The sequence below is a fragment of the Entelurus aequoreus genome, linkage group LG17 (assembly GCF_033978785.1).
Source record: "Entelurus aequoreus isolate RoL-2023_Sb linkage group LG17, RoL_Eaeq_v1.1, whole genome shotgun sequence".
NCBI lineage: Eukaryota > Metazoa > Chordata > Actinopteri > Syngnathiformes > Syngnathidae > Entelurus > Entelurus aequoreus.
In genome coordinates this window covers 18,404,780-18,417,279 of record NC_084747.1, presented here as the reverse complement: position 1 = coordinate 18,417,279, position 12,500 = coordinate 18,404,780, and the positions used below count along the sequence as shown (strand labels likewise).

Below are 12,500 nucleotides of genomic sequence, written 5' to 3'. Positions count from 1 at the left end.
CTGACCTTTGGATCCCACGTCTGAGACCGACTGGCAGCTCGTCGGCAGGGTTGGAGGCTTTATTTAAGATGTGTAGTGAAGCCTCCTTTTTTTGAGCTGTCCTAATATTTTACCAAAAGACTGCAACTATATCTGCAGGATAACTTAGATACCGCTGTCTCCGTCGACTTCGTCGTTGTCGGCAGGATTCGAACCTGCGCGGGGAGACCCCAAGAGAGGCTTCACTAGTTGGGCTGCACCCCTTGGGTCGGGAGTGAAGTTCTGCCTCAAGTGGAGGACTTCAAGTATCTCATAGTCTTGTTCACGAGTGAGGGAAGAATAGAACGTGAGATTGACAGAGGTATTGGTGCGGACTCATTTCTGCCGCTTGTATTTCGCGACCTTGTCCTTTCAGTCACTACTCAAAGTTCATGACCATAGATGAAGGTAGGAACGTAGACCGACCTGTATATCGAGAGTTTTGCCTTCTGGCTCAGCTCATTCTTCACCACAAAAGACCGGTGCAGTGACTGCATCACTGTAGACGCCGCACCAATACCTCTGTCAATCTCGCGTTCTATTTCTTCCCTCACTCGTGAACAAGACTACGAGATACTTGAAGTCCTCCACTTGAGGCAGAACTTCACTCCCGACCCGAGGGGTGCAGCCCAACTGAAGAATGACGTTCAATTAGTCAGAATCATGAAAAACTTAATTCGTTGTCAGCAGGATTCGAACCTGCGCGGGGAGACCCCAATGGATTTCTAGTCCATCGCCTTAACCACTCGGCCACGACAACTTGACATCAGCTGTAGTGCCAAGAAATGCAGCAGCTGGACACAAATTGTTGAGATAGCAAAGTGCCAGGCTTTAATTTAAGATGTGTAGTGAAGCCTTCTTTAAACTAAATAACAACCACTCTCCCTTTTTTCCCCTCTTGAATTTATTCCATAAATTAACGGAAAATTGTAATACTACAACATTTCAGACTGCCAGCTCGTCTGCAGGGCTGGACGCTTTATTTAAGATGTGTAGTGAAGCTCTTTTTGATGACATTGTAATACTACAAAATTTCAGAGTTATGTAGGGAAAAATAAATCATTTTAAGAATAATTTACGACAACATTTTTAATCTTACAACATTTTTTTAAAAATTTTAACATGATAATGTTTTTATATTAGAAGTATAATTTTTTAAATTCTATTCTACAGACCTCCTGAACAAAACCGTGGCAAGGTTATGTAAATAAAATTGTGTTACACTCAAAAGTTGGACGTGACACGGTCGTTGGTGTTTATTGTTTCTCTGATGGACCCCATCAGATATCTCCTCACTCTGCTTTTAATCCAACACAGTCTCTGTTTTTACCAGAGGAAACACTGGACAGTTTTGTCCTGGTTCATGCTGAGAGTTGGCCTTTTTTTCTCCTGTGAAACCCAAAACATGTCTTATAGATTCAATTCCAAACAATTATTTTGGAGAATATTTGATGGTTCTTTGAGAGAGGAGATTTTAAATGTCTTTTCTGCTGATTTTAAAACTGCAGTAGTGAGAGCCCTGCTAAAGAAGACACATTTTAATAACTCCACACCTGTATCAAACTTACCTTTTTTTTATAACATATTAGAAAAACTTGTTTTTAAACACCTATGTGGAGGCGGTGCACCCCTTAAGACCTCCTTGTCAGCTTCGTACGCTCATGTTGCTTCTTAGCCAAACAAAGCTGATGCTACAGTAATCGGCATGTTTGTTCTCCTTTTAAACGTAACATAGCTCACGTTGTCGGCAGGATTTGAACCTGCGCGGGGAGACCCCAATGGATTTCTAGTCCATCGCCTTAACCACTCGGCCACGACAACATGACACTATCTTTCTGCTAACCTTTGGATCCCACGTCTGAGACCGACTGGCAGCTCGTCGGCAGGGTTGGTGGTGAGGGTAGGAACGTAGACCGACCTGTATATCGAGAGTTTTGCCTTCTGGCTCAGCTCATTCTTCATCACAAAAGACCGGTGCAGTGACAGCATCACTGTAGACCCCGTACCAATACCTCTGTCAATCTCACGTTCTATTTCTTCCCTCACTCGTGAACAAGACTATGAGATACTTGAAGTCCTCTACTTGAGGAAGAACTTCACTCCCGACCCGAGGGGTGCAGCCCAACTGAAGAATGACGTTCAATTAGTCAGAATCATGAAAAACTTAATTCGTTGTCAGCAGGATTCGAACCTGCGCGGGGAGACCCCAATGGATTTCTAGTCCATCGCCTTAACCACTCGGCCACAACAACCTGACACCATCTTTCTGCTAACCTTTGGATCCCACGTCTGAGACCGACTGGCAGCTCGTCGGCAGGGTTGGAGGCTTTATTTAAGATGTGTAGTGAAGCCTCCTTTTTTTGAGCTGTCCTAATATTTTACCAAAAGACTCTGCAACTATATCTGCAGGATATAGTTGGAGAATATCAAAATGGCTCCTGCATCCAGGGATTTTACAATATGCGGCCCTCAGTGGCAAAAACTTAGATACCGCTGACTCTGACCACTTCGTCATTGTCGGCAGGATTCGAACCTGCGCGGGGAGACCGCAATGGATTTCTAGTCCATCACCTTAACCTCCCGGTCACGACAACTTGACAACTGTAATGCCAAGACATCTACCAGCTCGACACAAACGAAGCGCCAAAATCCCCAATTGTTGTGCCAGGCTTTAATTTAAGATGTGTAGTGGAGGCATCCGTAGTAGATGCCCGAGCCATCTCAGCTGGCTCCTCTCGCTGTAAGGGAGCAGCAGCTCTACTCTGAGTCTCTCCCGGCTGACCAAGCTCCTCACCCTATCTCTGAGGGTGATCCCAGACATTCTGTGGAGGAAATTCATTTCTGCCGCTTGTATTTCGCGACCTTGTCCTTTCGGTCACTACTCAAAGTTCATGACCATAGGTGAGGGTAGGAACGTAGACCGACCTGTATATCGAGAGTTTTGCCTTCTGGCTCAGCTCATTCTTCATCACAAAAGACCGGTGCAGTGACTGCATCACTGTAGACGCCGCACCAATACCTCTGTCAATCTCGCGTTCTATTTCTTCCCTCACTCGTGAACAAGACTATGAGATACTTGAAGTCCTCCACTTGAGGCAGAACTTCAATCCCGACCCGAGGGGTGCAGCCCAACTGAAGAATGACGTTCAATTAGTCAGAATCATGAAAAACTTAACTCGTTGTCAGCAGGATTCGAACCTGCGCGGGGAAACCCCAATGGATTTCTAATCGATCGCCTTAACCACTCGGCCACGACAACCAGATACTATCTTTCTGCTAACCTTTGGATCCCACGTCTGAGACCGACTGGCAGCTCGTCAGCAGGGTTGGAGGCTTTATTTAAGATGTGAAGTGAAGCCTCCTTTTTTTGAGCTGTCCTAATATTTTACCAAAAGAATCTGCAACTATATCTGCAGGATATAGTTGGAGAAAATCAAAATGGCTCCTGCATCCAGTAATTTTACAATACGTGGCCCTCAGTGGAAAAAACTTGGATACAGATGTCTCCGGGCACTTCGTCGTTGTCAACAGGATTCGAACCTGCGCGGGAGACCCCAAAGGAGGCTTCACTACACATCTTAAATAAAGCCTCCAACCCTGCCGACGAGCTGCCAGTCGGTCTCAGACGTGGGATCCAAAGGTTAGCAGAAAACTGGTGTCAGGTTGTCGTGGCCGAGTGGTTAAGGCGATGGACTAGAAATCCATTGGGGTCTCCCCGCACAGGTTCGAATCCTGCTGACAAGGAATTAATTTTTTCATGATTCTGACTAATTGAACGTCATTCTTCAGTTAGGCTGCACCCCTTTGGTCGGGAGGGAATTTCTGCCTCAAGTGGAGGACTTCAAATATCTCATAGTCTTGTTCACAAGTGAGGGAAGAATAGAACGTGAGATTGACAGAGGTATTGGTGCGGACTCATTTCTGGCGCTTGTATTTCGCGACCTTGTCCTTTCGGTCACTACTCAAAGTTCATGACCATAGGTGAGGGTAGGAACGTAGACCGACCTGTATATCGAGAGTTTTGCCTTCTGGCTCAGCTCATTCTTCATCACAAAAGACCGGTGCAGTGACTGCATCACTGTAGACGCCGCACCAATACCTCTGTCAATCTGGCGTTCTATTTCTTCCCTCACTCGTGAACAAGACTATGAGATACTTGAAGTCCTCCACTTGAGGCAGAACTTCACTCCCGACCCGAGGGGTGTAGCCCAACTGAAGAATGACGTTCAACTAGTCAGAATCATGAAAAACTTAAGTCATTGTCAGCAGGATTCGAACCTGTGCGGGGAGACCCCAATGGATTTCTAGTCCATCACCTTAACCTCCCGGTCACGACAACTTGACAACTGTAATGCCAAGACATCTACCAGCTCGACACAAACGAAGCGCCAAAATCCCCAATTGTTGTGCCAGGCTTTAATTTAAGATGTGTAGTGGAGGCATCCGTAGTAGATGCCCGAGCCATCTCAGCTGGCTCCTCTCGCTGTAAGGGAGCAGCAGCTCTACTCTGAGTCTCTCCCGGCTGACCAAGCTCCTCACCCTATCTCTGAGGGTGATCCCAGACATTCTGTGGAGGAAATTCATTTCTGCCGCTTGTATTTCGCGACCTTGTCCTTTCGGTCACTACTCAAAGTTCATGACCATAGGTGAGGGTAGGAACGTAGACCGACCTGTATATCGAGAGTTTTGCTTTCTGGCTCAGCTCATTCTTCATCACAAAAGACCGGTGCAGTGACTGCATCACTGTAGACGCCGCACCAATACCTCTGTCAATCTGGCGTTCTATTTCTTCCCTCACTCGTGAACAAGACTATGAGATACTTGAAGTCGTCCACTTGAGGCAGAACTTCACTCCCGACCCGAGGGGTGCAGCCCAACTGAAGAATGACGTTCAATTAGTCAGAATCATGAAAAACATAAGTCGTTGTCAGCAGGATTCGAACCTGCGCGGGGAGACCCCAATGGATTTCTAGTCCATCGCCTTAACCACTCGGCCACGACAACTTGACATCAGCTGTAGTGCCAAGAAATGCAGCAGCTGGACACAAATTGTTGAGATAGCAAAGTGCCAGGCTTTAATTTAAGATGTGTAGTGAAGCCTTCTTTAAACTAAATAACAACCACTCTCCCTTTTTTCCCCTCTTGAATTTATTCCATAAATTAACGGAAAATTGTAATACTACAACATTTCAGACTGCCAGCTCGTCTGCAGGGCTGGACGCTTTATTTAAGATGTGTAGTGAAGCTCTTTTTGATGACATTGTAATACTACAAAATTTCAGAGTTATGTAGGGAAAAATAAATCATTTTAAGAATAATTTACGACAACATTTTTAATCTTACAACATTTTTTTAAAAATTTGAACATGATAATGTTTTTATATTAGAAGTATAATTTTTTAAATTCTATTCTACAGACCTCCTGAACAAAACCGTGGCAAGGTTATGTAAATAAAATTGTGTTACACTCAAAAGTTGGACGTGACACGGTCGTTGGTGTTTATTGTTTCTCTGATGGACCCCATCAGATATCTCCTCACTCTGCTTTTAATCCAACACAGTCTCTGTTTTTACCCGAGGAAACACTGGACAGTTTTGTCCTGGTTCATGCTGAGAGTTGGCCTTTTTTTCTCCTGTGAAACCCAAAACATGTCTTATAGATTCAATTCCAAACAATTATTTTGGAGAATATTTGATGGTTCTTTGAGAGAGGAGATTTTAAATGTCTTTTCTGCTGATTTTAAAACTGCAGTAGTGAGAGCCCTGCTAAAGAAGACACATTTTAATAACTCCACACCTGTATCAAACTTACCTTTTTTTATAACATATTAGAAAAACTTGTTTTTAAACACCTATGTGGAGGCGGTGCACCCCTTAAGACCTCCTTGTCAGCTTCGTACGCTCATGTTGCTTCTTAGCCAAACAAAGCTGATGCTACAGTAATCGGCATGTTTGTTCTCCTTTTAAACGTAACATAGCTCACGTTGTCGGCAGGATTTGAACCTGCGCGGGGAGACCCCAATGGATTTCTAGTCCATCGCCTTAACCACTCGGCCACGACAACATGACACTATCTTTCTGCTAACCTTTGGATCCCACGTCTGAGACCGACTGGCAGCTCGTCGGCAGGGTTGGTGGTGAGGGTAGGAACGTAGACCGACCTGTATATCGAGAGTTTTGCCTTCTGGCTCAGCTCATTCTTCATCACAAAAGACCGGTGCAGTGACAGCATCACTGTAGACCCCGTACCAATACCTCTGTCAATCTCACGTTCTATTTCTTCCCTCACTCGTGAACAAGACTATGAGATACTTGAAGTCCTCTACTTGAGGAAGAACTTCACTCCCGACCCGAGGGGTGCAGCCCAACTGAAGAATGACGTTCAATTAGTCAGAATCATGAAAAACTTAATTCGTTGTCAGCAGGATTCGAACCTGCGCGGGGAGACCCCAATGGATTTCTAGTCCATCGCCTTAACCACTCGGCCACAACAACCTGACACCATCTTTCTGCTAACCTTTGGATCCCACGTCTGAGACCGACTGGCAGCTCGTCGGCAGGGTTGGAGGCTTTATTTAAGATGTGTAGTGAAGCCTCCTTTTTTTGAGCTGTCCTAATATTTTACCAAAAGACTCTGCAACTATATCTGCAGGATATAGTTGGAGAATATCAAAATGGCTCCTGCATCCAGGGATTTTACAATATGCGGCCCTCAGTGGCAAAAACTTAGATACCGCTGACTCTGACCACTTCGTCATTGTCGGCAGGATTCGAACCTGCGCGGGGAGACCGCAATGGATTTCTAGTCCATCACCTTAACCTCCCGGTCACGACAACTTGACAACTGTAATGCCAAGACATCTACCAGCTCGACACAAACGAAGCGCCAAAATCCCCAATTGTTGTGCCAGGCTTTAATTTAAGATGTGTAGTGGAGGCATCCGTAGTAGATGCCCGAGCCATCTCAGCTGGCTCCTCTCGCTGTAAGGGAGCAGCAGCTCTACTCTGAGTCTCTCCCGGCTGACCAAGCTCCTCACCCTATCTCTGAGGGTGATCCCAGACATTCTGTGGAGGAAATTCATTTCTGCCGCTTGTATTTCGCGACCTTGTCCTTTCGGTCACTACTCAAAGTTCATGACCATAGGTGAGGGTAGGAACGTAGACCGACCTGTATATCGAGAGTTTTGCCTTCTGGCTCAGCTCATTCTTCATCACAAAAGACCGGTGCAGTGACTGCATCACTGTAGACGCCGCACCAATACCTCTGTCAATCTCGCGTTCTATTTCTTCCCTCACTCGTGAACAAGACTATGAGATACTTGAAGTCCTCCACTTGAGGCAGAACTTCACTCCCGACCCGAGGGGTGCAGCCCAACTGAAGAATGACGTTCAATTAGTCAGAATCATGAAAAACTTAACTCGTTGTCAGCAGGATTCGAACCTGCGCGGGGAAACCCCAATGGATTTCTAATCCATCGCCTTAACCACTCGGCCACGACAACCTGATACCATCTTTCTGCTAACCTTTGGATCCCACGTCTGAGACCGACTGGCAGCTCGTCAGCAGGGTTGGAGGCTTTATTTAAGATGTGAAGTGAAGCCTCCTTTTTTTGAGCTGTCCTAATATTTTACCAAAAGAATCTGCACTTATATCTGCAGGATATAGTTGGAGAAAATCAAAATGGCTCCTGCATCCAGTAATTTTACAATACGTGGCCCTCAGTGGAAAAAACTTGGATACAGATGTCTCCGGGCACTTCGTCGTTGTCAACAGGATTCGAACCTGCGCGGGAGACCCCAAAGGAGGCTTCACTACACATCTTAAATAAAGCCTCCAACCCTGCCGACGAGCTGCCAGTCGGTCTCAGACGTGGGATCCAAAGGTTAGCAGAAAGCTGGTGTCAGGTTGTCGTGGCCGAGTGGTTAAGGCGATGGACTAGAAATCCATTGGGGTCTCCCCGCACAGGTTCGAATCCTGCTGACAAGGAATTAATTTTTTCATGATTCTGACTAATTGAACGTCATTCTTCAGTTAGGCTGCACCCCTTTGGTCGGGAGTGAATTTCTGCCTCAAGTGGAGGACTTCAAATATCTCATAGTCTTGTTCACAAGTGAGGGAAGAATAGAACGTGAGATTGACAGAGGTATTGGTGCGGACTCATTTCTGGCGCTTGTATTTCGCGACCTTGTCCTTTCGGTCACTACTCAAAGTTCATGACCATAGGTGAGGGTAGGAACGTAGACCGACCTGTATATCGAGAGTTTTGCCTTCTGGCTCAGCTCATTCTTCATCACAAAAGACCGGTGCAGTGACTGCATCACTGTAGACGCCGCACCAATACCTCTGTCAATCTGGCGTTCTATTTCTTCCCTCACTCGTGAACAAGACTATGAGATACTTGAAGTCCTCCACTTGAGGCAGAACTTCACTCCCGACCCGAGGGGTGTAGCCCAACTGAAGAATGACGTTCAACTAGTCAGAATCATGAAAAACTTAAGTCATTGTCAGCAGGATTCGAACCTGTGCGGGGAGACCCCAATGGATTTCTAGTCCATCACCTTAACCTCCCGGTCACGACAACTTGACAACTGTAATGCCAAGACATCTACCAGCTCGACACAAACGAAGCGCCAAAATCCCCAATTGTTGTGCCAGGCTTTAATTTAAGATGTGTAGTGGAGGCATCCGTAGTAGATGCCCGAGCCATCTCAGCTGGCTCCTCTCGCTGTAAGGGAGCAGCAGCTCTACTCTGAGTCTCTCCCGGCTGACCAAGCTCCTCACCCTATCTCTGAGGGTGATCCCAGACATTCTGTGGAGGAAATTCATTTCTGCCGCTTGTATTTCGCGACCTTGTCCTTTCGGTCACTACTCAAAGTTCATGACCATAGGTGAGGGTAGGAACGTAGACCGACCTGTATATCGAGAGTTTTGCTTTCTGGCTCAGCTCATTCTTCATCACAAAAGACCGGTGCAGTGACTGCATCACTGTAGACGCCGCACCAATACCTCTGTCAATCTGGCGTTCTATTTCTTCCCTCACTCGTGAACAAGACTATGAGATACTTGAAGTCGTCCACTTGAGGCAGAACTTCACTCCCGACCCGAGGGGTGCAGCCCAACTGAAGAATGACGTTCAATTAGTCAGAATCATGAAAAACATAAGTCGTTGTCAGCAGGATTCGAACCTGCGCGGGGAGACCCCAATGGATTTCTAGTCCATCGCCTTAACCACTCGGCCACGACAACTTGACATCAGCTGTAGTGCCAAGAAATGCAGCAGCTGGACACAAATTGTTGAGATAGCAAAGTGCCAGGCTTTAATTTAAGATGTGTAGTGAAGCCTTCTTTAAACTAAATAACAACCACTCTCCCTTTTTTCCCCTCTTGAATTTATTCCATAAATTAACGGAAAATTGTAATACTACAAAATTTCAGACTGACAGCTCGTCGGCAGGGCTGGACGCTTTATTTAAGATGCGTAGTGAAGCTCTTTTTGATGACATTGTAATACTACAAAATTTCAGAGTTATGTAGGGAAAAATAAATCATTTTAAGAATAATTTACGACAACATTTTTAATCTTACAACATTTTTTTTAAAATTTGACCATGATAATGTTTTTATATTAGAAGTATAATTTTTTTTATTGTATTCTACAGACCTCCTGAACAAAACCGTGGCAAGGTTATGTAAATAAAATTGTGTTACACTCAAAAGTTGGACGTGACGCGGTCGTTGGTGTTTATTGTTTCTCTGATGGACCCCATCAGATATCTCCTCACTCTGCTTTTAATCCAACACAGTCTCTGTTTTTACCCGAGGAAACACTGGACAGTTTTGTCCTGGTTCATGCTGAGAGTTGGCTTTTTTTCTCTCCTATGAAACCCAAAACATGTCTTATAGATTCAATTCCAAACAATTATTTTGGAGAATATTTGATGGTTCTTTGAGAGAGGAGATTTTAAATGTCTTTTCTGCTGATTTTAAAACTGCAGTAGTGAGAGCCCTGCTAAAGAAGACACATTTTAATAACTCCACCCCTGTATCAAACTTACCTTTTTTTTTTTATAACATATTAGAAAAACTTGTTTTTAAACACCTATGTGGAGGCGGTGCACCCCTTAAGACCTCCTTGTTAGCTTCGTACGCTCATGCTGCTTCTCAGCCAAACAAAGTTGATGCTACAGTAATCGGCATGTTTGTTCTCCTTTTAAACATAACATAGCTCACGTTGTCGGCAGGATTTGAACTTAGTCCATCGCCTTAACCACTCGGCCACGACAACATGACACTATCTTTCTGCTAACCTTTGGATCCCACGTCTGAGACCGACTGGCAGCTCGTCGGCAGGGTTGGTGGTGAGGGTAGGAACGTAGACCGACCTGTATATCGAGAGTTTCCCCTTCTGGCTCAGCTCATTCTTCATCACAAAAGCCCGGTGCAGTGACTGCATCACTGTAGGCGCCGCACCAATACCTCTGTCAATCTCGCGTTCTATTTCTTCCCTCACTCGTGAACAAGACTATGAGATACTTGAAGTCCTCTACTTGAGGAAGAACTTCACTCCCGACCCGAGGGGTGCAGCCCAACTGAAGAATGACGTTCAATTAGTCAGAATCATGAAAAACTTAATTCGTTGTCAGCAGGATTCGAACCTGCGCGGGGAGACCCCAATGGATTTCTAGTCCATCGCCTTAACCACTCGGCCACGACAACCTGACACCACCTTTCTGCCAACCTTTGGATCCCACGTCTGAGACCGACTGGCAGCTCGTCGGCAGGGTTGGAGGCTTTGTTTAAGATGTGTAGTGAAGCCTCCTTTTTTTGAGCTGTCCTAATATTTTACCAAAAGACTGCAACTATATATGCAGGATATAGTTGGAGAATATCAAAATGGCTCCTGCATCCAGTGATTTTACAATACGCGGCCCTCAGTGGCATAAACTTAGATACCGCTGACTCCGACCACTTCGTCGTTGTCGGCAGGATTCAAACCTGCGCGGGGAGACCCCAATGGATTTCTAGTCCATCACCTTAACCTCTCGGCCACGACAACTTGACAACTATAATGCCAAGACATCTACCAGCTCGACACAAACGAAGCGTCAAAATCCCCAATTGTTGTGCCAGGCTTTAATTTAAGATGTGTAGTGGAGGCATCCGTAGTAGATGCCCGAGCCATCTCAGCTGGCTCCTCTCGCTGTAAGGGAGCAGCAGCTCTACTCTGAGTCTCTCCCGGCTGACCAGGCTCCTCACCCTATCTCTGAGGGTGATCCCAGACATCCTGTGGAGGAAACTCATTTCTGCCGCTTGTATTCGCGACCTTGTCCTTTCGGTCACTACTCAAAGTTCATGACCATAGGTGAGGGTAGGAACGTAGACCGACATGTATATCGAGAGTTTCGCCTTCTGGCTCAGCTCATTCTTCACCACAAAAGACCGGTGGAGTGACTGCATCACTGTAGATGCCGCACCAATACCTCTGTCAATCTCACATTCTATTCTTCCCTCACTCGTGAACAAGACTATGAGATGCTTGAAGTCCTCCACTTGAGGCAGAACTTCACTCCCGACCCGAGGGGTGCAGCCCAACTGAAGAATGACGTTCAATTATTCAGAATCATGAAAAACTTAAGTCGTTGTCAGCAGGATTCGAACCTGCGCGGGGAGACCCCAATGGATTTCTAGTCCATCGCCTTAACCACTCGGCCACGACAACCTGACACCACCATTCTGCCAACCTGGATCCCACGTCTGAGACCGACTGGCAGCTCGTCGGCAGGGTTGGAGGCTTTATTTAAGATATGTAGTGAAGCCTCCTTTTTTTGAGCTGTCCTAATATTTTACCAAAAGACTCTGCAACTATATCTGCAGGATATAGTTGGAGAATATCAAAATGGCTCCTGCATCCAGTAATTTTACAATGGGCGGCCCTCAGTGGAAAAAACTTAGATACCGCTGTCTCCGGCCACTCCGTCGTTGTCGGCAGGATTCGAACCTGCGCGGGGAGACCCCAACGGATTTTTAGTCCATCGCCTTAACCTCTCGGCCACGACAACTTGACAACAATGATGCCAAAACATCTACCAGCTCGACACAAACGAAGCGTCAAAATCCCCAATTGTTGTGCCAGGCTTTAATTTAAGATGTGTAGTGGAGGCATCCGTAGTCGATGCCCGAGCCATCTCAGCTGGCTCCTCTCGCTGTAAGGGAGCAGCAGCTCTACTCTGAGTCTCTCCCGGCTGACCAAGCTCCTCACCCTATCTCTGAGGGTGATCCCAGACATCCTGTGGAGGAAATTCATTTCTGCCGCTTGTATTTCGTGACCTTGTCCTTTCGGTCACTACTCAAAGTTCATGACCATAGGTGAGGGTAGGAACGTAGACCAACCTGTATATCGAGAGTTTTGCCTTCTGGCTCAGCTCATTCTTCATCACAAAAGACCGGTGGAGTGACTGCATCACTGCAGACGCCGCACCAA

At 46.0% G+C, this 12,500-nt stretch overlaps 13 non-coding genes across 13 annotated transcripts; all 13 read right to left on the bottom strand.

The window, feature by feature from the left end:
• Positions 1–696: 696 nt before the first annotated feature.
• Positions 697–778, bottom strand: trnas-aga (transfer RNA serine (anticodon AGA)). The gene has a single exon. It is a non-coding gene; the product is annotated as a tRNA-Ser (tRNA).
• A 979-nt stretch (positions 779–1,757) lies between these two features.
• On the bottom strand, positions 1,758–1,839 carry trnas-aga (transfer RNA serine (anticodon AGA)). Its single transcript has one exon. It is a non-coding gene; the product is annotated as a tRNA-Ser (tRNA).
• Positions 1,840–2,188: 349 nt separating this feature from the next.
• trnas-aga (transfer RNA serine (anticodon AGA)) lies at positions 2,189–2,270 on the bottom strand. The gene has a single exon. It is a non-coding gene; the product is annotated as a tRNA-Ser (tRNA).
• A 925-nt stretch (positions 2,271–3,195) lies between these two features.
• On the bottom strand, positions 3,196–3,277 carry trnas-aga (transfer RNA serine (anticodon AGA)). The gene has a single exon. It is a non-coding gene; the product is annotated as a tRNA-Ser (tRNA).
• Positions 3,278–4,940: 1,663 nt separating this feature from the next.
• trnas-aga (transfer RNA serine (anticodon AGA)) lies at positions 4,941–5,022 on the bottom strand. The gene has a single exon. It is a non-coding gene; the product is annotated as a tRNA-Ser (tRNA).
• Positions 5,023–6,000: 978 nt separating this feature from the next.
• trnas-aga (transfer RNA serine (anticodon AGA)) lies at positions 6,001–6,082 on the bottom strand. The gene has a single exon. It is a non-coding gene; the product is annotated as a tRNA-Ser (tRNA).
• A 349-nt stretch (positions 6,083–6,431) lies between these two features.
• On the bottom strand, positions 6,432–6,513 carry trnas-aga (transfer RNA serine (anticodon AGA)). Its single transcript has one exon. It is a non-coding gene; the product is annotated as a tRNA-Ser (tRNA).
• A 925-nt stretch (positions 6,514–7,438) lies between these two features.
• trnas-aga (transfer RNA serine (anticodon AGA)) lies at positions 7,439–7,520 on the bottom strand. Its single transcript has one exon. It is a non-coding gene; the product is annotated as a tRNA-Ser (tRNA).
• A 1,663-nt stretch (positions 7,521–9,183) lies between these two features.
• Positions 9,184–9,265, bottom strand: trnas-aga (transfer RNA serine (anticodon AGA)). Its single transcript has one exon. It is a non-coding gene; the product is annotated as a tRNA-Ser (tRNA).
• Positions 9,266–10,653: 1,388 nt separating this feature from the next.
• On the bottom strand, positions 10,654–10,735 carry trnas-aga (transfer RNA serine (anticodon AGA)). Its single transcript has one exon. It is a non-coding gene; the product is annotated as a tRNA-Ser (tRNA).
• Positions 10,736–10,993: 258 nt separating this feature from the next.
• On the bottom strand, positions 10,994–11,075 carry trnas-aga (transfer RNA serine (anticodon AGA)). The gene has a single exon. It is a non-coding gene; the product is annotated as a tRNA-Ser (tRNA).
• Positions 11,076–11,656: 581 nt separating this feature from the next.
• trnas-aga (transfer RNA serine (anticodon AGA)) lies at positions 11,657–11,738 on the bottom strand. The gene has a single exon. It is a non-coding gene; the product is annotated as a tRNA-Ser (tRNA).
• A 258-nt stretch (positions 11,739–11,996) lies between these two features.
• trnaf-aaa (transfer RNA phenylalanine (anticodon AAA)) lies at positions 11,997–12,078 on the bottom strand. The gene has a single exon. It is a non-coding gene; the product is annotated as a tRNA-Phe (tRNA).
• Between the last annotated feature and the right edge of the window lie 422 nt (positions 12,079–12,500).